This window comes from Aquarana catesbeiana, linkage group LG01 (assembly GCF_042186555.1).
Source record: "Aquarana catesbeiana isolate 2022-GZ linkage group LG01, ASM4218655v1, whole genome shotgun sequence".
In the NCBI taxonomy this organism is placed as follows: domain Eukaryota; kingdom Metazoa; phylum Chordata; class Amphibia; order Anura; family Ranidae; genus Aquarana; species Aquarana catesbeiana.
Genome location: NC_133324.1, coordinates 800,315,844 through 800,337,592, shown reverse-complemented (window position 1 = coordinate 800,337,592; position 21,749 = coordinate 800,315,844).

Here is a 21,749-nt window from a genome sequence, read left to right as displayed (position 1 = left end):
AGGGGTGACTCCATAGGATTCTGCAAGAGAAAGGAGCCACCAGAAACAGAAAATCTGGGGGTCGTGGTCATGGCACTAGCTTAATCTGGAATATAGACAAAGATTAAAATATGAAGAAACTTTATAAACAGTGATTTAATCAGCTGCTAAAGATGTCTAAAAATTAAAAATGGAATTGCATTGTTTTTTGATTTTTATCATCATCAAAAAGTTTATGAAACTTACTGAAAAAGTTCAAGAGTATACAAATAGCGATAGACTATCATATCATATGCCACCACATATAACATCATAAAAGTGACCATAGACCAGGCATGTACTGGCCATTGGGACTACAGGGAGTTTCCCGGTGGGCCGATGGCTCAGTGGGCCAGTCAGGCACAGTCCTGGAGCCGCTCCTCACTGACAGTGAGTGATCGTGATTTCACTCCTGTCACCAAGGAGCAGCTACCTACACTTGCTGGAGAGATGATTAGGCTTTCTGCTCCCTCCAGCCTGCAGGGGGAGATAGACAGCCGGCAGATTTCCCTTCCTCTCTCCCCTTATCACTTGTCACTTATCACATGACTGGAGAGAGGAACGAGAGGCTGCCTTCAGAACTGTGAGTACACATGGGAGGTGGAGGAGAGGGGGGACACTCTGATGTAAGTGGGTGCTGATGGGGACACTCTGATGTAAGGGGGTGCTCTTGAGGATACTCTGATGTGAAGGGGTGCTGATGGGGACACTTTGATGTAAGGGGGTGCTGATGGGGACACTTTGATGTAAAGGGTTGCTGATGGGGACACTTTGATGTAATGGGGGGGCTGATAGGGACACTCAAAATTAAAGTGGGCCAGTCTGGTTGAATTCCAGGGCCACATGTGTGTCCCAGTCCAGCCCTGCCATAGACAGAATTAAGTACAATTCTAGAGTGCAAATACAGATATCAGAGTGCTGTTACAGCAATAAAGTCGCTAAAAGTGACTTACAGTACAATACTGTAAATAAAGAAGCAGTGACAGGAAAAGTAGGTTTATATTACACTAATAGCCTATTGAATGTCAGGTCCATGGGAGCAAGACCAGGGGTGTTCAACCAGCCATCCCCCACTTTCTCAAATTTATCTGGGCATCCACAATGTTGATAGATAAGTTGATTGTAGCAAGGGGTGGTCCCCACGTGTCTAACCCAAGCCTGAGAAGTTAGAGAAGTCCTGGATTTCCAGATCAGTAAGATTAACTTAATGGCCTGGAACAGCGCTCTAGATACCACTTCTCTAGTATGGATTTGCATCTCAGTATCATCCAATATACCTAATAGGCATTGGGGGTTATTTACGAAAGGCAAATCCATTTTGCACTACAAGTGCAAACTACAAGTGCAAAGTGCACTTGAAATTGCACTGAAAGTGCACTTGGAAGTGCAGTCGCTGTAAATCTGAGGGGTAGATCTGAAATGAGGGGAAGCTCTGCTGATTTTATTATCCAATCATGTGCAAGCTAAAATGGTAAATAACCCCCATAGTCTAGGCACAAGTGCACATTAAAGTAAAATTAGTGGACTTTCTGACTTTAGCACAGATGCTGTTTAATAAATAGCATTCGTTAATAAATAGCATTCACTGACTTTTTTCACTTGCTGCCTGGTACTGTCTTTGACAGGCATGAAGCATGTTAGCTACCTATACCAAGTTACAAGCTGGCTTGCAGGCATAACTTATTATTAAGCCATTTGTTGTCAAGTGCACAAATGTTAACATTTAAAGCTGGACTCCGGGCACCCACAAATATTTCCTGAAATGTTGACCTCACCTCATCTTGATGACTCATTTAGGTTTTCCTATACAACTTGCTGCAGAATTCTGCCTTTTCAGTGTGGATGAGAAATAATTTCCACTACATATGACCAGTCACACCATCTGACTCTGTAGGGCTGGGCATCCAATTGCCTGCATGCCTGCTCATAGTTGTCTTCAGATAAAGTATGATGTCTGCGCTGCCAGAGAGGGAGAGACTGAATTCAAAGAGGCAGTCTTAAACTGGCCATACATTAGTGGATTTTTACTCATACTGATAATGCTGCTATACACCAGGGGAGGCATTGCTGAGGTATGATGCTGGATGTAGAAGTATCCAGTATGTGATGTTCAGCATTCCAGTGCAGGGTGCCAGCTGCCACTCTGAAGAGTGCACTGGATTCTGAGGAACACACCCTTGCATGGCCAATGTTGCCCCCCCATGCATAAACCCTGGGAGTCTCCCTTCCTTGAAGCTGGTTTGCTGGCTTATTTGCTTCATCTTTAAGAAGAATGCAGATGTTTGACACCTTTTGGATCATGTGGGCAACAGTGCAAATGCACAACAATCATCTACAGTTAGCAGTTTGTGCCTACTAAATGAAAACAATAAACTCAGCAGTTGATAAAATGACACTATTACTTTGCCCATGCAGAGCAGGACATGATAGTGTCTTTGTAAAATACCCTTTCAGCTCCCACACCTTACAAGTGCTTCCTCACAACTGCTTCTTCTGTTGCAGATGCTGGACACCAAGGAGAGTACTGGTGGCTGTGATGGACCGCCTGGCACCTCACCTGAGTGCTTCCACCAAACAGTGCCTCCTGCCCTCTAAAGCCTTCGAGCAGACCAAGAGCTAATACCAGCCCCCTGCCGCAAGCATCATACACAGACAAGATGTTGAGGTAAAAACCAAAGGAATGACTCTTGATTAAATCTCAGACACACACTTTATGCTCCCCCAGGAGGACTTTCCCCTCTTGGGGATTTTAGCATGACTATACAAACTTCTAACAAATCCAATTAACAGCTAACAACTAACATGGATCTTAATTAAACAGTAAGTAAGTAATTAACAACTAGTCACCTAGACAAGCCTAGGTGACTCAGGTCAGAAATCTCATTAACCAGCTTTCACTCGTGTAATCTGTCCACTAGGCAAGTCATCATAAGACAAAACTCATACAATGTTCCAGCAGTCTGAAAAAGTGGAATTAATTTCTCTTCATAGATTTCATGAGGGAGATTGTTGATAAATGTTTCCGTACCAAGTGAAGGAGCTTCTCCAACCTGATCTGCAGGACGGCCACCATATTTCCTCTGACCATTAACCTGTACAAGATTAATATTACACCTTTCCATCCACTCCAGAAGGGAAGCCTTATTGTCTTTATTTGGAGAATTAATCCAAGCCTTACTCTCAGTGTTCATCACTTTGTTGTCCATCATTAGAGAATGATCTGCTCTCTCCATGGGGCCAGAGGCTGAACTGAGCTCTTTTTCATGCTCTGTCCGTGAGAAGCACACAAAACCTCCGGTCTCCTGCATGTGCCATAATCAGTGGGTAGGAGGCTAGCCCCTAGTACCCTTCAAAAGCCCCTGTCTTGGTTGGGTCTGTCACAGTGTCATTTCCCCAATCATGTGTCAGTGTTCAGGCTTAAAGATTGGCTGCTAGACCCAAGCACTGTCACATGAGAGGAGTCAGGAGCAGTGAGGAAGCGCTGGTAGGGAAAGTATAACTGGATCAGGGTTGGGTGGGCTTTACAATGACACTGTCACTTTGCCTGGTCAAGGTGTATATGTCTCTTTAGACAGGCATGTTGAGCTCACTGCCTGATAAAGAGATAGCTACTAAAGAAATAATCCATAATCTGTACAGTATATAAACCATAATTTTGACAATGGGAAAGTGCTGTCTAAAAATGTCTTTCAAGTAAATATTATAATAATTCAAAAATGCAGAAAGAATGAGACCAGAGGATATACATGCTCTGTGTTTCAGTAAGTTCCTGACAGATCCATTGTTTTCTGCTCCTGTCATTTGCTAATTTCCATAATGCCAGGGAGATTTCTGACACACGAAAAGAGTAAGAAAGATTTCAGCTGACTTTTATCATGAAAGGTATTTTCAGCAAGAATTATACACTTATACACAGTTCAGCTGTTATTTATGCTACCCTGCCCCCTCATAATAACCAGAACATATGGCTAGTAATTTTAGGATTCAGATATATTTTTAACAATTTACAATAAACTTTCACCTCTCACACAATGGGGTTGATTTACTAAAGGCAAATCCACTCTGCACTACAAGTGCACTGTCAGTGCACTTGAAAGTTAAGTTACTGTAAATCTGAGGGGAAGATCTGAAATGAGGGGAAGCGCTGCTGATTTTATCATCCAATCATGTGCAAGCTAAAATTCTGTTTTTTATTTTCCTTACATGTCCCCCCTCGGATCTACAGCGAATGCACTTCCAAGTGCACTTTCAGTGCAAAGTGGATTTGCCTTTAGTAAATAACCCCCAATGGCTAATTTCTTCCTGCACTATTTACCCAGGCATTTTAAGGAAGAAACTCTCTGATAACAAGGCCATATATACTCCAATCAGATTCTTCAATCTAATAATTTACATTGTTATAAATCCCAAAGCACTATGTATCATACATTATTTCCTTTTAATATTCAATAAAATACTTGTCTTGCCCTGTTTTATTCTTTGTTGCATCTCAGTGCTGCTGATTTAGTGCAGACTCTTTCCTTAGGCTGGCCATACACGGTGAGAATTTCTTTCTTGCAATCATGGGTTGCAGGAAGAAAATTCACATGATTCCCCTATCAACACAGACAGTGCTGACAGGGGAATCAGCAATTGTCTGAAATTATGTGAGATACAGTGCCTCAAGTGTGTCTGACATTACAAGAGACACATACATATATAGCACTAACTCACGGTGGAGCTGCTGGTTTAAGCGGGCTGTTACCATCACCTTCTTTACCTTTATTTCACCAGAACCGGGTCTAGGGTCCCGTTGAGTTTACCATAAACAATGCAGGCACCGGACACTTGAATATCTTTTCCAATGCTTTAATTAACGTAAATTGAAGGAAGTAGCAGGAAAGAGGTAGAAGGAAAGTTGCAGGAAAGCTCAAATACCTTTTCTTAATGTCCTTTGTGTAGCATTAGGGATTGAAAACTTGTAGCTGAATATACTCGCTCTGTAGAGTTGAATCTTTGCCCTCCTGGATAGGTTTCTATCACCAACCAAAAGTCTCTGCCACAGACTTGATTGAAACAAAACCCTTACGATCCTCTGCCACAGGATGTAATAGTTTACGGTGAACAGCAAACACAGCACTAGGACCTTTCAGCCAACCCGGCAGTACTATGCGGTAGGATTACTTTAGGATACGTCCTCCAACTGAGTCACCAGGCCCCTCTTCAGACCAGCACTCTGCATGATCCTTCCATGACGGGTCCTCCCCTGGGATGTTCTCAGTTGTCCAGCTTCTTCACACAGGATAGACAGCCCAGGACCATTCCTCTGCCGCTGTGGTAGGCCCCAGACAAGCCTCTGGGCCCACCCACACGCTGCAGTGCCGTTGGCCTCCAGATCAGAGGACCACGAGGTAGTACTCTTAGCGCATACCTGTCGGCCAGGAGGGCCAGCAGGTGGAACAAAAACGAACCCCTAAACATGGCGTCTGTCCCATAAATACCCTCTCCCAGAATGCAACTCGGAGGACCACCTCCACCAAGTTATCTCCAGGACAGAGGAGCACTTATACACTTCAACGTGTTGCTTTTCCAACACTGGCCCATAGTAACAACGACACCCACAGGCACAGTGTGAAATTACATGCAACTCAGCCGAGCTGGAACAGAGGCAAATCTGACTATGTATGTACAGATAACCCACTAAATTTACCTTTCAGCAGTAGATTAAAAATCTACCAGCGCTACATACTCCCCCCACTACAATAGACGTTGTTCCCAACTTCTGTCAAAATAGCTCCCAAGCCTGAGAGTAGGTATTTGAACTTAAAAACTTGGATAAGGGCAAAGAAGAAGGAAAGACAGTATAGAGATATTACAGTTTCAACATTTATATAACAATATGTTCACATCCGCAAACAAAATCACATTATAATTGTCACAACCCCCACTATCTATCTAGCTGAAAAGCATAACAGCTTGATAAGGGATCCAATTGCTCCTTAAAAAAAACAAAGTTAGACACACACTAAATTAAACAGTTTAGGAGCAAAGTCTCATTCCAAAAGAAGAATGACACTCTCTTCCCGTATATCTTTTAATGAAACAAACTAAAGTAACTTTAGAAGTCCATCCCTATTTTTAGGCAAATCCTTTCAATAAAGAAAATCCAGCTAGCAAAGAGTCTTTGGATTTAGAAGCGCTGGGATAAACATTATCTCTTGACCACGAAGATGTCTATATATACTGGCACTAACTATACACCCCAAAGTTCTTTGTTCATAATCACCAATAAAACCGGGGATCTGGCAATGTCAGTTTCTTTCCCAGTTTATCCACTGTAGTGATAAAATACACAATATAATCTTTTCCGGGCCTGCAAATGACCACTTTGTCAGCATAGATGTGCCGACCATAGTTCCAGTGTAAAAAACATCCACTGAAGCGTTTGTCCATGGCAACAGAACATCCAGTTTTCCGGAAAGACTTAGGCACAGACAAATAGTCCCAAACAGCTGCACTGTACCAGAGCTCCCGGTTGGCCTCAATTTCTTGCATAATGTCCTGAGTAACATAGGGAAACTCCAGATCATATTCCGTAGCAACACGTTTGTTAAGCACTCTCTGCAAACGTGCAAGTTTAGGCAAAGATCTATTTTTCCCCAAACCAGGAGGCACACAAGAGTTCAGTGATTTGCTCACCATAGACCCGACGGGTGTCGGAAGCAAAGTAGCAACTTTAGGCAATGTCTCCTTGATAGTACTGTGTGGCTCCACACAAGGTGATGCTTTCCCAGAATCCAGGGCTGTCCACTCTGAGAAAGTCAAGGCAGAAGCAACATCTTCACCCAGAGCCCATAACAGTTTCTGTGACATAGTCTCAAATAAATCATCATCACCGGAGAGATCCGACATGGAATCTATCTCCAAATCTCCCAACTCCTCTGCTGGCCAATATTTATAGAGTCCCAGATATGTTTCACTCTGATCTCTCACCCGTTCCTGACGTGGACTTCTCCAGATGCATATATTTCTCCGGCTCCGGTTCAGGTAGTCTCTGAGGTAGGCCTTGACCACGGCCGCGGGAAGCCTTCACATATCCCACCTTACTCTGGACAGGTGCAACGGGGGTAGGTGTAGTGGACGCAAAAATCAAAGTAATGTCCGCTGATGAAGTAGTGACAGCGGTGTCTCCCTCAGGAACACACTCGATGACAACAGACGAAATCACAGCCTGTCGTTCTCCAGAAGCAATAGTAGCAGTTTCTACTGTGGCAATACCTGTGGCCCAGTCCACCCGATAAGCACGGGGCGACATAGTAGTTGGTCCACTATGAACAAATATTCTCCGCACTGCAAACAACGACCAAATGGACGGAGATGTATGGCCAGTCCTTCACACTTGTGGCAAAGCATGCCAAGCCCTACAATATCTCCGACTGTATAGAGAAAAAACCTCCCCTGCGGTTTCAGACGAATACCGGTATCTGTTAGCAAGGTTCCGGTCAGCATAGCATAGCACCCGCAGCGGTACTCGTAGGGAACATCTTAGGTCCCATAGTTGGCTGTATCAATGAAAAAGACATGGCCGCACTCTTCTTCTCTGGTGCCAAACATACACACATGTGTCCCACGCGGTAACAAGTAAGTTAGGCTCCTCCCACTTGTTCTTCTGATCACGTAGCTCCCGGGCTTTTACTTCTCACCCACAGCCTATGCAGTCAGAAATAAAGTCCTGCAACTTTAACCCCTTCTTCTCCCTAAAATTACAAAGTCCAGTAATTTATTCCAACGTAAACTCCCAGTGAAATACTTCTCAGGGTTGCGGGAGGTTGATGGCTAAGAAATCCCGGATGAGCCCCCACATGTAGCACTAACTCACAGTGGAGCTGCTGGTTTAAGCGGGCTGTTACCGTCACCTTCTTTACCTTTATTTCACCAGAACCGGGTCTAGGGTCCCGTTGAGTTTACCATAAACAATGTAGGCACCGGACACTTGAATAACTTTTCCAATGCTTTAATGAACGTAAATTGAAGGAAGTAGCAGGAAAGAGGTAGAAGGAAAGTTGCAGGAAAGCTCAAATACCTTTTCTTAATGTCCTTTGTGTAGCATTAGGGATTGAAAACTTGTAGCTGAATATACTCGCTCTGTAGAGTTGAATCTTTGCCTGCCTGGATAGGTTTCTCTCACCAACCTAGCAGCCAGTACGCAGCACGAACAAAAGTCTCTGCCACAGACTTGATTGAAACAAAACCCTTACGATCCTCTGCCACAGGATGCAATGGTTTACGATGAACAGCAAACACAGCACTAGGACCTTTAAGCCAACCCGGCAGTACTATGCAGGAGGATTACTTTAGGATACGTCCTCCAACTGAGTCACCAGGCCCCTCTCCAGACCAGCACTCTGCATGATCCTTCTATGATGGGTCCTCCCCTGGGATCTTCTCAGTTGTCCAGCTTCTTCACACAGGATAGAGAGCCCAGGACCATTCCTCTGCCGCTGTGGTAGGCCCCAGACAAGCCTTTGGGCCCACCCACATGCCGCAGCGCCGTGGGCCTCCAGATTGAAGGACCACGAGGTAGTACTCTTAGCGAATACCTGTCGGCCAGGAGGGCCAGCAGGTGGAATGAAAACAAACCCCTAAATATGGCGTCTGTCCCATAAATACCCTCTCCCAGAATGCAACTCGGAGGACCACCTCCACCTAGTTATCTCCGGGACAGAGGAGCACTTATACACTTCAACGTTTTGACTTTCCAACACTGGCCCATAGTAACAACGACACCCACAGGCACAATGTGAAATTACATGCAACTCAGCCGAGCTGGAACAGAGGCAAATCTGACTATGTACAGTATGTACAGATAACCCACTAAATTTACCTATCAGCAGTAGATTAAAAATCTACCAGCGCTACACATAATATTCAGATGGTTGTCAAAGATTGAGGTCATGCTCTTATAGATAAAGGCTCTGGACATGCTGAACAAGACATAGAAAAACAGCTTTACAAAAAAGCTCCACATTTATTACCACAACAGTCCCCCAAAATATACTGATGCTACATTTTAACTAAAAAAGTGAAAATGTGCTATGTTATAGGGAACATCTAGGAATATTAATTGTGCCTAAGCAGTATCCTGCAAAAATCTAACTTTTGAATTCTTCCTGAAACATATCAGTACACTCCCGAATCCTGTTATGTAAGGGTGCCTAAGCACTACTTTTTTCTGTAGTGTTGTATAGCTGTATGTCTGCAGTGTGAGATTTAAGACACTTGGGGAGTTATTTACGAAAGGCAAATCCACTTTGCACTACAAGTGCAAACTACAAGTGCAAAGTGCACTTGAAATTGCACTGAAAGTGCACTTGGAAGTGCAGTCGCTGTAAATCTGAGGGGGGAGACAGTGTGGAACAAGGCATGGTAAGTCATAAATGAGTAAAAAAAATCAGCTGCAGGGAAAACAACAGTCAATACTGGATGGTAATTATGTGCCCTCTATTTGCCTTTTTCTGGACATCTTACTGAGTTCAGTTCCACTTTGGCCAGTAGAAATATGTCTAGTGAATATTTTTCTTCAGTAAGTAAGAACCTCGACAGGGAAAATGCTAAGGTCTGAAGGCAACACAGTAAGTATCAAGGGGCTGAATGCAGCCCTTGGACCTCTTGTTGGGCAGTAGGGCTCTAAAGAATCTAGGGAGCTACAAGAGAGAAGAGCCCCTCATACTTCCTTCTGTTCTTGCTGTAGAGAATCTAAAGAGCTGTCAGACAGAAAGGCTGCATCTTCCTGTCAGTTATTTACTGACTCCAATGAATCTGGCTGGTCTCCTAAAAGAAAAGCCATTTACTATCCCTTCTAATTGTGCTTGCCAATTTAGCTAGCTTTAGAGAAAATAAACTCCCCCCTCTTCCCCTCTTCTGTGCTAGCTGTCAGAGAGAAGATCTCCTGTGTCTGCATGGCTATGGCAATGGCCATAATTCTAATTTTTTAGGATGATTTCTGTTTTAAATACGGGAGACGCTAGTAGCCCCATTTGAGAGCTAAATAAGTTAATTCTAGGTTGCAATCAGTTTCAGGATTTATTTTTTTAAATGCTAATGGCGTTTCCAACCCCATTAAAGATACGCTAAGCAAGAAGTCCAGGGGATGGTGATGAAACAGAAAGTGAGGACTTGAACATGTGCTTTGGAGTTAAACACTGATGTCATTGATAGCAAGAGAAGAACAAAGCCATTTGCTCTGACCAAGAAACTTACTTATTATTGTCAATGTTTACTTACTAGGTCAGGATAGATAGCATTGGTATGGTATTGCTTTTTTTCTGTGCAAGTGTAAAGCATTGTACACACAGGCCGAAAATTGGACAAAATTGGTGTACAGCTGTCTGCTGTACAGATGCAGGTCTCATGACTGGCTTCTCTTGAACGGGCATGCTGGAAAACCAAAATCCACGCAGCATCCGATCAGTGCTGTCTGGCAAGGGGGCAGCCCCCCTGTCAGAATACAATAGCATTGTGGAGGTGATCACCACACCAACATCACTTGTGTTAGTATGGCAATCTCTCTTTTTTTTTTTTTTTTTTTTGTTCAGCCTGCTGGGTTGAAAAAAGAATTCTAGTGTGTACCTGGATCTGTTTCCTTCATCCTACATTACACTCTGCCTTCCCTGTACTTGCTTTGAAGAATCTGGTTACCTGATAGCGGCAAGAGCTCTTCCTTTCCTCCTTTCCCCTTCCAATTATCTCTGCACTTGCTATAAACAATTTGGTTAGCTTCAAAAGGGAAGGACTCCTCCCTCCCCTTCTTCTCATATAAGTTAATCAGTTGTCTGATGAGAATGTTGTTATTTTTTCAAGGGCCCCAACTTTGACAGATTTTTTTTTGGATCAGTCAATGCCCAGTGGGATAAAACTGGTACTGTTAGCACTGTCTTTATATACTGTTGCTAGGTAAATGTAGTTCAATTCTGTTGATTATTGTTATTCAGAATACTGCAGGTGTTTAACCACATCTCTAATGCCGCCTACACATGATCGGAATTTCCATCAGAAAAACCTTGGATGGTTTTTCCGACTGAATTCCGCTCAAGCTTGCCTTGCATACACACGGTCCTACAAAAGTTCTCTGAACTTTCGACCGTCAAGAACACGGTGATGTACAACACTACGACGAGCTGAGAAAATGAAGCTCAGTGCTTCCGAGCATGCATCGAATCGTTTCTGAGCATGTGTAGGAATTTTGTGCGTCGGAATTGCTACAGACGATCGGAATTTCGGATAGGAACTTTTTCCATTGGAAAAATAGAGAACCTGCTCTCAATCTTTTGCCAGCAAAAGTCAGATGGAGCATACACACATTCGGAATTTCCAACCAAAAGCTCACATCATACTTTTGCTGGCGGTATTTCTGATCATGTGTTCAGGGCATTAGAGTACTGGTATTGTCTTGTTGATTGTTTGTATGCGTGCTAATCTTCTCTTCTTTTAGGCTATGCTAGGCCTGATAAATTCCTCAAAATATCTCAACATGTGTCAGGAATTGCTAGGTGAACAAGGTGTGTCATTTTCAGGTGTGCAGGGAGGGCACAGAAGAGTTCAGTGACATCTCTAGAGGTGGCACTACACAATGAAGAATCTAGTTAGCAGGACAGGGAAGAACTCCAGAATTAGCTGCTTGATGGAAATGTTTCTCCTCCTTTTCTACATTCTCTGGAAAACCTGTCTATCTGTCAGAGAGGAGAGCTACTCCCTCCCATAAGCTAAGCCCACACAAGTGTATTGATTGCTTGCTACTTGGATGGAACAAAAGACTCACTACTATGCAGGTTCCACAATTGAAGAATTGCACAATTATTAAAGATTAATTGCCGCTACCTACTTCTTCTGTCATTCATACCATCTGCTCAGTTTGTGTAATGCTTGTCTCTATGTAATGCTAGCAAGTTTGTTAGTACTAAAAATCATTGTTTGCTCCAAACCTATTAAAGAGTAGGGAACTAATCTATAGATCCCTACTTTAACCTTTAGAGGCACCAACATTGTCAGATGCAGGGCAGAAACTCGATCATCGACATTTGAAAACTTCTCGGCAGTATGTATGTTCTAGTGTGATATACTTTACTTTCTTATATGGCTTAATATACATTTTTATAATTTTTCATAAATATACAATTTTCCATCAACAGACAATGTTACTGTGGCAGGCTCACTTTAATATTGGATATTTTATTAGAGCACAAAGAGGAATAAAAATCTATTTTTATGTAATTGTACTTGAAATGTATCAAAAGGTGAGCAGGTACCTTATAAAGCCTTTTAATGTACACGAGATGAAAGGGTAGTAGTCTTTGCAGATCTTGAAAATAGTTGCCAACTGTTCCAGATTTCCCGGGACATTCCGGGGATTTAGACTCCATTCCCGAATTTGTTGTGTCCCGGTAAATGTCCCGAGAAATCAGGTTCTTCATGGATTTTCGCCGCCGCTAGAGGTCCGCCAGCCGCCATTTTAAAGAAGATCAGGAAGACGGCTGGGGCTCCACTGGGGACACCTGATGTGAGGGGGGCTCCGCTGGGGACTCCTGGTGTGAGGGGGGCTCCACTGGGGACACCTGATGTGAGGGGGGCTCCACCAGGGACACCTGATGTGAGAGGGGGCTCCGCCGGGGACACCTGATGTGAGGGGGGCTCCGCTGGGGACTCCTGATGTGAGGGAGGCTCTGCCGAGGACTCCTGATGTGAGGGGGGCTCCGCTGGGGACTCCTGATGTGAGAGGGGCTCCGCTGGGGACACCTGATGTGAGGGGGGCTCCGCTGGGGACTCCTGGTGTGAGGGGGCTCCGCTGGGAACTCCTGGTGTGAGGGGGGGCTCCGCTGGGGACTCCTGATGTGAGGGGGGCTCTGCCGGGGACACCTGATGTGAGGGGGGCTCCGTTGGGGACTCTTGGTGTGAGGGGGGCTCCGTTGGGGACTCCTGGTGTGAGGGGGGCTCTGCTGGGGACTCCTGGTGTGAGGGAGGCTCCGCTGGGGACATCTGATGTAAGGGGGGCTCCGCTGGGGACATCTGATGTAAGGGGGGGCTCTGCTGGGACATCTGACGCAAGGACAGACGGCTGGTGGCAGGCGACGTGGCTAGTGACATGCTCAGGGATCCCACTGATTCTGCATTATGGTGAGTTGAATGATTTCATTTTATATTACAATGTAATAATAGAAATAATGCACTTCAATCATCCTGACACCATAACAACCATGGTGCCGGGATGATTGAAGTGCTAACACCAGGTGTTTGGAGTATATTTATCTGCTGATAAACACATTTCCATTGTTGTGTAGGACCTGGGGCTGCTGTCCCTCCATCCCTCTCCCCCCCTTTCCCTCTCCATCCCTCATTCATCTCAGACTCTAACCACACCCCCTTTGAGCCATGCCCATTTAAGACACACCCACTATTTCGCGTAAACAACGCCCATTTTTCACCGCGGCGCGCTTCGCATGCCACATTTTTTCTTTTTCCCTTTGTCACACCCACAAATGCATGCCCCGCCCCCTAATTAAAACAAGACTCCGCCTATGGCCAAAAAAGTGTCCCTAAAAATTTTTTTTCAATGTTGGCAACTATGTGGAATTAGGAAGCAAGATCCAAATCAAACATCCTACAAATGCACAGAAATGTTGATATCTAGCAAAGTGTTAAGTCCCAGTAGAAAATAATAGCATTGCTTTCTTACAGTTCCTCAAAAGACACACAGTAAGACAGCATTTGCTCTTTGCAACATGTACTAAGTAGTGCAATAACCACTACACAGTAGAGTTAAGAGTATTGCAGGCCGAGAAGGAAATACTTATTTTGATGCATTGAGGAAAAGTATACAAATATACTGTATATATTTTGAAAATCTAGAGCAATTAAAAAATTATTGCAACTGTACTGTGCAAGTTAGTATTAATTCTTGCTTGCTGCTGAATTTTATAGAATCCTGTAGATTAATAAGCACTGCCCCAATATTTTGACATTAGGAAATGAGGGATTTCTATTGCAGGAAGACCTGCTGATTTGCTTTTCAGGGCTGCCCTTGTGTCAGCCAACCAACCAGGAAATTTTGCAATTTATTGTATATAATGTTTCCATAAAAAATAAATAAATAGTCAGTATGCTTGCCAAATCTATTGAAAAGCCCTTGAAAACCTTGGCGCAAGACAGAGGAGGTTATTTACGAAAGGCAAATCCACTTTGCACTACAAGTGCAAACTACAAGTGCAAAGTGCACTTGAAATTGCACTGAAAGTGCACTTGGAAGTGCAGTCGCTGTAGATCCGAGGGGGACATGCAAGGAAAATAAAAAAGAGCATTTTAGCTTGCACATGATTGGATGATAAAATCAGCAGAGCTTCCCCTCATTTCTGATCTACCCCTCAGATCTACAGCGACTGCACTTCCAAGTGCACTTTCAGTGCAATTTCAAGTTCACTTTGCACTTGTAGTGCAAAGTGCATTTGCCTTTCGTAAATAACCCCCAGAATGTTACTTGGGAAATTTTGGATAATTCTCAAAAGGTTATTGTAAGTGAGTGAATGCGTTTGCAGAGACAATAAATTACATTTTTACTCTTAGGCTTCATGCACACTGAAGCTCATAAACTGACGTTTTTAGGAGTTTGGGCGTTTTTTTTTTTTTTAACAACCCATAAACTCACCTCTATGTTATCCTATGTGTCCATGCCCACATGGATGTTTTTGGACGTTTATCAGCAGGGGAGTTTACAAGCTGTTGTCTGAACGCCCTAAATAGCGAAGGAGAAAATGTGATCTTTTGTTTGTGTCATTGCCACAATCCTGTATTATTAGCTTAGAGTGGAAGTTAACTTCCAAGCATGACTTTTACCTATAGGAAAGCCTATAATAAAGCTTACCTATAGGTAATGTAAGCCAGTTACAGAGTTGGAGTCCAGGAACCCAGAAGCAAGACGGGTGAAGATGGAAGCAGCCTCGAGATCTGACACCTCAGCATAGGAGGCTTCATTTTAGTGTAAGTTTAGCATAATGTGCTAGTATGCCATGCATACTAGTACATTATGCCTTTACCTTGCAGGGTAAAAAAAAAAAAAAGGTCCAGCGGTTTACAACCACTTTAACCACTTCCCGCCCGCCATATAGCAGAATGACATGCACAAAGTGGTTAAGTTATCCTGACTGAACTTCATATGATGTCCATCAGAATAAGCAGCGATCGAGCGCTCTTGGGGCGCGCAGTGATAGTTGGTGTAGTGTGTCAGTCTGACACATTGCATCACTGATCTTGGTAAAGAGCCTCTGACATAGGCTCTTTACCATGTGATCAGCTGTGTCCAATCACAGCTGATCACACCATAAACAGGAAGAGGTGTGTATTGGCTTTTCCTCCACTCGCGTTGACAGACGCGAGTAGAGAAGAGCCTATCGGCTGCTCCCCTGACAGAGGGGGTCCACTGATTGCCCATGTGTGCCCACCAGAGACTGCCCATGGGGGGTCCACTGATTGCCCATGCATGCCCACCAGAGATGCCCACCAGAGATGCCCACCCATGACCACCAGGGTTGCCAATCAGTGCCCATTAGAAGTGCCAATCAGTGTCTATTAGAGGTGCCAATAAGTGCCCATCGGTAATGCCTGTCAGTGCCTCCTCCTCAGTGCTGCCTATCAGAGCCATCTCTCAGTGCCACCCATCAGTGCCCATCTGTGCCACCTATCCGTGCTCATCAGTGCCACCTCTCAGTGTCCATCAGTGCCGCCTATAAGTGCCCATCAGTGCCACCTATGAGTGCCCATCAGTGCCGCCTATCAATGACCATCAGTGCTACATATCAGTGCCATCTATCAGTGCCCATCAGTGCCACCTATCAGTGCCACCTCATTAGTGCCACCTCATTAGTGCCCATCAGTGCCCGTCAGTGCAGCCATATCAGTGCCCATCAGTGAAGGAGAAAACTTACTTATTTACAACATTTTAACAGAAACAAAGAAAAACTTTTTTTTTTTTTTCAAAATTTTCAACAAAAAAAAAATGTATTTGTTTAGCAAAAAATAAAAACCCCAGTGGTGATCAAATAACCACCAAAAGAAAGCTCTATTTGTGAGAACAAAATGATAAAATGTTGTTTGGGTACAATGTTGCATGACCGTGCAATTTTCATTTGAAATGCGATGGCACTGAAAGCTGAAAATTGGCCTGGGCAGGAAGGGGAGAAGTGCCCTTTATTGAAGTGGTTAAAGGCTGAGGGATCTCTATATCAATATTTTCACCCAACATTCACACAGTTTTCACATATTTTTCTAAATGAATTCTATGTGAAAGCTGTGTGAATCTTGTATGAATATTTTTTTGAATTTGGGATAAAAACATTGATAATCAGATCCTTTAAGCTACCCAAAACTGACATTTCAGCTTTAGGCACTCTGCTTTGTAACAGCAATAAAAGTCTGGCCTGGTTGTTCAGGTGGGAAAAGTTTGTCAGCACGGTCCCCAAAAGCTGTAGGAAGTGAAACATTTATTTAACTCAATAGGTACAGCTGGGCTTGTTGTAAAAAAAGTAATTCGATTGGTGATAATTACTAGTACTGACAGCTGCGCTCAAAAATATTGCACATAACAATATTGAAATACATAATAGAAAGAAATGTTGCGCTGTCATCAAATAAATGCATATATGAATTTCTAAATATACAACAGTAAACAATTAATACAATGCATATAGTGCCGCAAACCAGTAAATAAAGTGAATTCATCAAATTCATATACTCCACAATTAAAAAATCTGTGCTATCATGCAAAAAAAATATTGTGAAAATACAGTAAAATTATTAAAAAGGGTAAAAAGTCCCAATCAGTTAGTTGGAATGTAGTGTTCAACATGTGCACATCCTATTGTGATGGTGTTGTAGGTGATCAACCAAGCGTACTTTACTCCAAGATGAAAAAAGATTTGCCTCTTACCAGAAAGAGGCCATCAGCTCCACCTTCTGTCAGCTAACAGCAATCAACTCCAGGAAGCATCAGAGTGGTGGAAGTAGAACAGGAGTGACACTGATATTTTGGCAAGGTGATCTGGTGAGTAAGTGATTAACTATCCATATGGGTCTTCCCACTGGGAGACATTTTCTATACCTATAGTGAGGGGTGTACTCACTAAAGTGAGGTCAGGCCCTAATAGGGTCCCACTTTCAGGTAAGAAGGTAATCTTTTATCATCTTGGAGTGGAGCCCCCATATCTCCAAATTCCTTTCTTTTTCCTCCTGTGATCTAACTTCCTGTTAGGCTCCTTTCGCACAAATGCATTTTTTCATGCTTTTCAGAAACACAGGACATTATTTTTAACATGGGTTCCTATGGAGCATGTTCACATCAATGCATTTTTGTGCCTCTACATTTTTAGAAAGGGTCAGGGACTTTTTTCCCACAGCATGCAGCATCTTGCATGTAATAGACCTCAATGGACCCGCATCCAAAATGCAAGTATTGCATTTGTACCGCGATTTTACAACGATTTACCGCGATTTTGACGCAATTTGTGGGGGTTTTTTGGGCTTTACAATCACTGTATATAGCTGGTTGCTAAGGAGTGGGCCAGGAAGCCGGCTGCTACATCCTTAACAACCAATGAGGTTCAGCGCTGACAGCTGAATGTAAAAGAAAGATTTGCCGGCTAAAAAAATTCAAGATAAAAAAACGGCGTGGCATCCCTGCTCCATCCAGGTTTCCGGATGACATCATCTGATAGCCCAATAGTTATATAAGAAGTGTGCGACATCAGATCGGATATTGTGGAGGGACCCAGCGTTTGAGGAGGATCACTTTTTTATTTTCAGCGGGTCGGCAGCAGGGGAAGCGGTGGCAGCGGCGGTGGTGGAAGAAGAAGAACACCGGAGAAAGAAGAACACCAGAGGAAAAACAAGAAGACCGGAGGAAGAACAATAACACCAGAGGAAAAAATGGGGGAAGAAGAAGCCGAAGGAAAAATAAATTTTTAATAAAAAAACTGTCTCTTGTCTTTTGTCACAGTACACTACTTTTTTTTGGTGAATGGGTAGGGGTACAATGTACTCCAAAGTCATTCACATAGGGGGGTCAGGATCTGGGGGCCCCTTGTTATGGGGGCCCCTGATAAGCCCCCCACCTGCAGACCATAGACCATCAACATGGGCATGTGGCCTGGTATGGTTCAGGAGGGGGCACTCGCTCATCCCCCCCTTTCCTGGCCTGCCAGGCTGCATGCTCGGATAAGGGTCTGATATGGATTTTGGGGGGATCTCACGTGTTTTTTTTTGGGGGGGAGCGTGGGGTTTTCTCTCAAAATCTATACCAGACCGAAGGGTCTGGTGTGGCTTTGGGGGGAAGCCCACGCCGTTTTTTTTTCGTGAATTTTTTTAGGCCTGCTCCTTAGCAACCAGCTATATACAGTGAATGTAAAGCAAAAATAAAACCATGCAAAACGCAAATACTTGCAAAAAAGCACTAAAATTGTGGTAAAATTGCAATAAAAAACACGGAAAGAACAGCAAAAAGCACTGCATAGATGCTCAATATCAACATGCATAGATGTGAATCGAGCCTTAGAAGGTGTATACATATATTCTTCATGCTCCCACTCTATGTTGGAATGCACACAGAAATGAAAACACCCTCTCTTGTTTGCTCCCAAAATGGACTGGGGACTTGGACTATGAAATACCACAACTAATGCAGCGTACACACGACCGGACTTTCTGGGAAACTAGGTCCGACAGTCTTCCCGACGGACTTCCGGCGGACTTTCTGAACGGACGGACTTGCCTACACATGACCGGACTTTCCGGCAGAGTAGGTCTGCCGGTCTTCCCGACGGACTTTCGACGGAGTTACGACGGACTTTCCGTATGAACCGACTTGCCCACACACGGACAAGTCCATTCATTTTGAATGTGACTCGGGTACGACGGGACTAGAAAAGGAAGTCAATCTCGCCGCTTTTATCAGTGAGATTGACCCCTTGCAAGCCCCATCGCGAGGCATACCAGGCCCTTAGGTCTGGTATAGATTTTAAGGGGAACCCTCTACGCCGAAAAAATGCCGTGGGGTCCCCCCAAAATCCATACCAGACCCCTATCCGAGCACGCAGCCCGGCTGGTCAGGAAAGGGGGTGAGGATGAGCGAGCGCCCCCCCCTCCTGAACCGTACCGGGTGATGTTGACCCCGCCGCCTTATGCCGTCACAGTCCCAGCATGCCCAGGGACTGTGACATCATAAGGGGGCGGGGTCACCGCCTATATAAGTCATAGCGGAGCACCCAGACAGCATTACAGCCGGAAAGAGCGTCGTGCCAACATCGGAAGAAGAGAAGGGGGAAGAAGGCGATGCAGAAGTCCAGACCACCACTAGCAAAAGAGCGGCAGAAGATAGCGGAGGAGCCGGCAGAAGAACCGGACACCGGGAGAAGAGGTCGAAACCGGGAGAAGAGGCCGGAGAGAACAGAGAAGAACCAGATCCCGGGAGAAGAGGCCGGAGAGCCCCCGATGTCGGAAGAAGACCCCCGGAGCTGTCTAATAAATTACTTTAAAAACCTGTGTAGTGTGTTTTTTTTATTGACACTTTTTCCCTAGGTGAATGGGTAGGGGTACGATGTACCCCATATTCATTCACATAGGGTGGGGGGCCGGGATCAGGGGGCCCCCGCAGACCCCAACAACCAACGGCCAGGGTTGTCAGGAAGAGGCCCTTGTCCTCATCAACATGGGGACAAGGTGCTTTAGGGTGGGGGGGTGCAGGGCGCCCCCCCTCCCCCAAAGCTCCCACCCCCCCATGTTGAGGGCATGTGGCCTGGTACGGTTCAGGAGGGGGGGATGCTCGCTCGTCCCCACCCCCTTTCCTGACCAGCCAAGCTTCGTGCTTGGATAGGGGTCTGGTATGGATTTCGGGGGGGACCCCACGCCGTTTTTTCGGTGTGGGGGTTCCCCTTAAAATCCATACCAGACCGAAGGGACATCGTCGCCTCGCGCTCGCTGCAATAGGAAAGTTTGTTTTTCCTATTGCAGCGAGATGTAATACCCTGCCCTTGTGTCGTATCTGATCCGTTGGACCAGCATACAGACGAACGGGCTTTCCGTTAGGAACTGAGTCCGGCGGAGTTACAGCGTAAAGATTTGAAGCAAGTTTCAAATCTAAAGTCCATTGGATTTTCGACCGAAATGGTCCGTCGGAAGTCCGATGCAGCCCACACACGGTCGGATTGTCCTCCGGATTCGGTCCGTCGGACCAGTCCGGACGGAAAGTCCGCCCGTGTGTACATGGCATTACATGCATTGCTCGTTCCAAACAAATGAAAGTGAGAGGGAAAAAGGAAATGTTTAAGAACTCACAGATTACATTGCAGAGAGATTTTTTTTTTTTTTAACAGAAGGAATGCTTATTGAAATAATAGTGGAATACACTTGTAAATAAAAGCATAGATAAATTATACAGAAGCTTAGTTAGGCAGGATTAAAAGGATTGTGATTGTGACATTTTCCCTGCAGCTGACAGCTATCTATCCCAGCAAACAGGATACATCTGAATATCACCTACATCTACCTATACTTGGTATCTGTGATCAACGAGTTTGGTGGTCCCTGCCTGGTACGCAGATCAGCCTGAGGGTTCCTCCTGGTATCCATCCTTTGGCTCCTAACCGGATAAAGGCCCTGGCCGGGTATAGGTCGCAAGCTCTCACAGCTTGCCGTCTGGTAAGCGAGCAATTTGTGTGTTGAGCACTGGTGGTGCGGTGGAGGATGAAAATCGAATTTTCAGATCACATTTCAAGTCTGGTTTAATCGTTTGAGCACTGTTGATTTAAGAAGATGGACTTTTTAGTTTAAATCAGTTATTCACACATTTTTCACTGCTTTGTATTGTATAATTTTGGGGAGTTTAGCGCTGCTACTCCTTGGTTTAAGGATTAAAACTCGGGTTGGCGTAGGGCTATAAAAAAAAAGGAAAAATCAAGAACACAGTATGACTGGGTGATTGCTTGCGGTTCCAGTTTGTGACTTGGTAGAGATCGGGCAGCAGACATTACATAAATCATTAGGGAATAGGGATAGAAAGCTGCCACAACATCAAGGACCTCTCCGAAGGAGCAAAAGTAGGGGGGGGTAAAAAGGGAAGGGGAGGAGAGGAGAGGGGGAGGGGAGGAGGGTACAGCAACCCAACAGGGAAGCAGCAGAGGGGCGAGATCAGGAGAACAAGGGAGGAGGAGAGGGGGGAAGGGATGGGGGAGGAGGAAGAATTAGGGCCCACATTCATCAGAGAGAAACTAAAAAACCTGAAGGTGTCCGCAACTCCGAGGGAAGGGGGTCCAGGTGTATCTCACCGACTTAGGTCCACAGAGCTACAAAGGAAAAATCCAGAAGTGTAAGGTGTCTAGCCCCACCCATGCTGTCCAAATTTTATCAAATTTCTGTGGACAGTTACAGCCCATATAACTAATTTTATATAGGAGTAATACAGCATTTATTTAGGGCCCTCCAGGCCGAGAGCACTGGGGGGTCAGGGAGCTTCCATCTGGATAGAATTGTCGTCCCGGCATAATAGGCAACATAGAATACAAACAACTTAACATGTTTAGTAGTTGCCAGGTTATCAGTAATACCCAGAAGGAAAAGAAGCACATCCATGTCTAATTGGAGACCAGCCACTCTGTTAATGTCAGCAACCACTGCCTGCCAATAAGTCTGAAGGAGAGGGCATGACCAAACCATGTGAA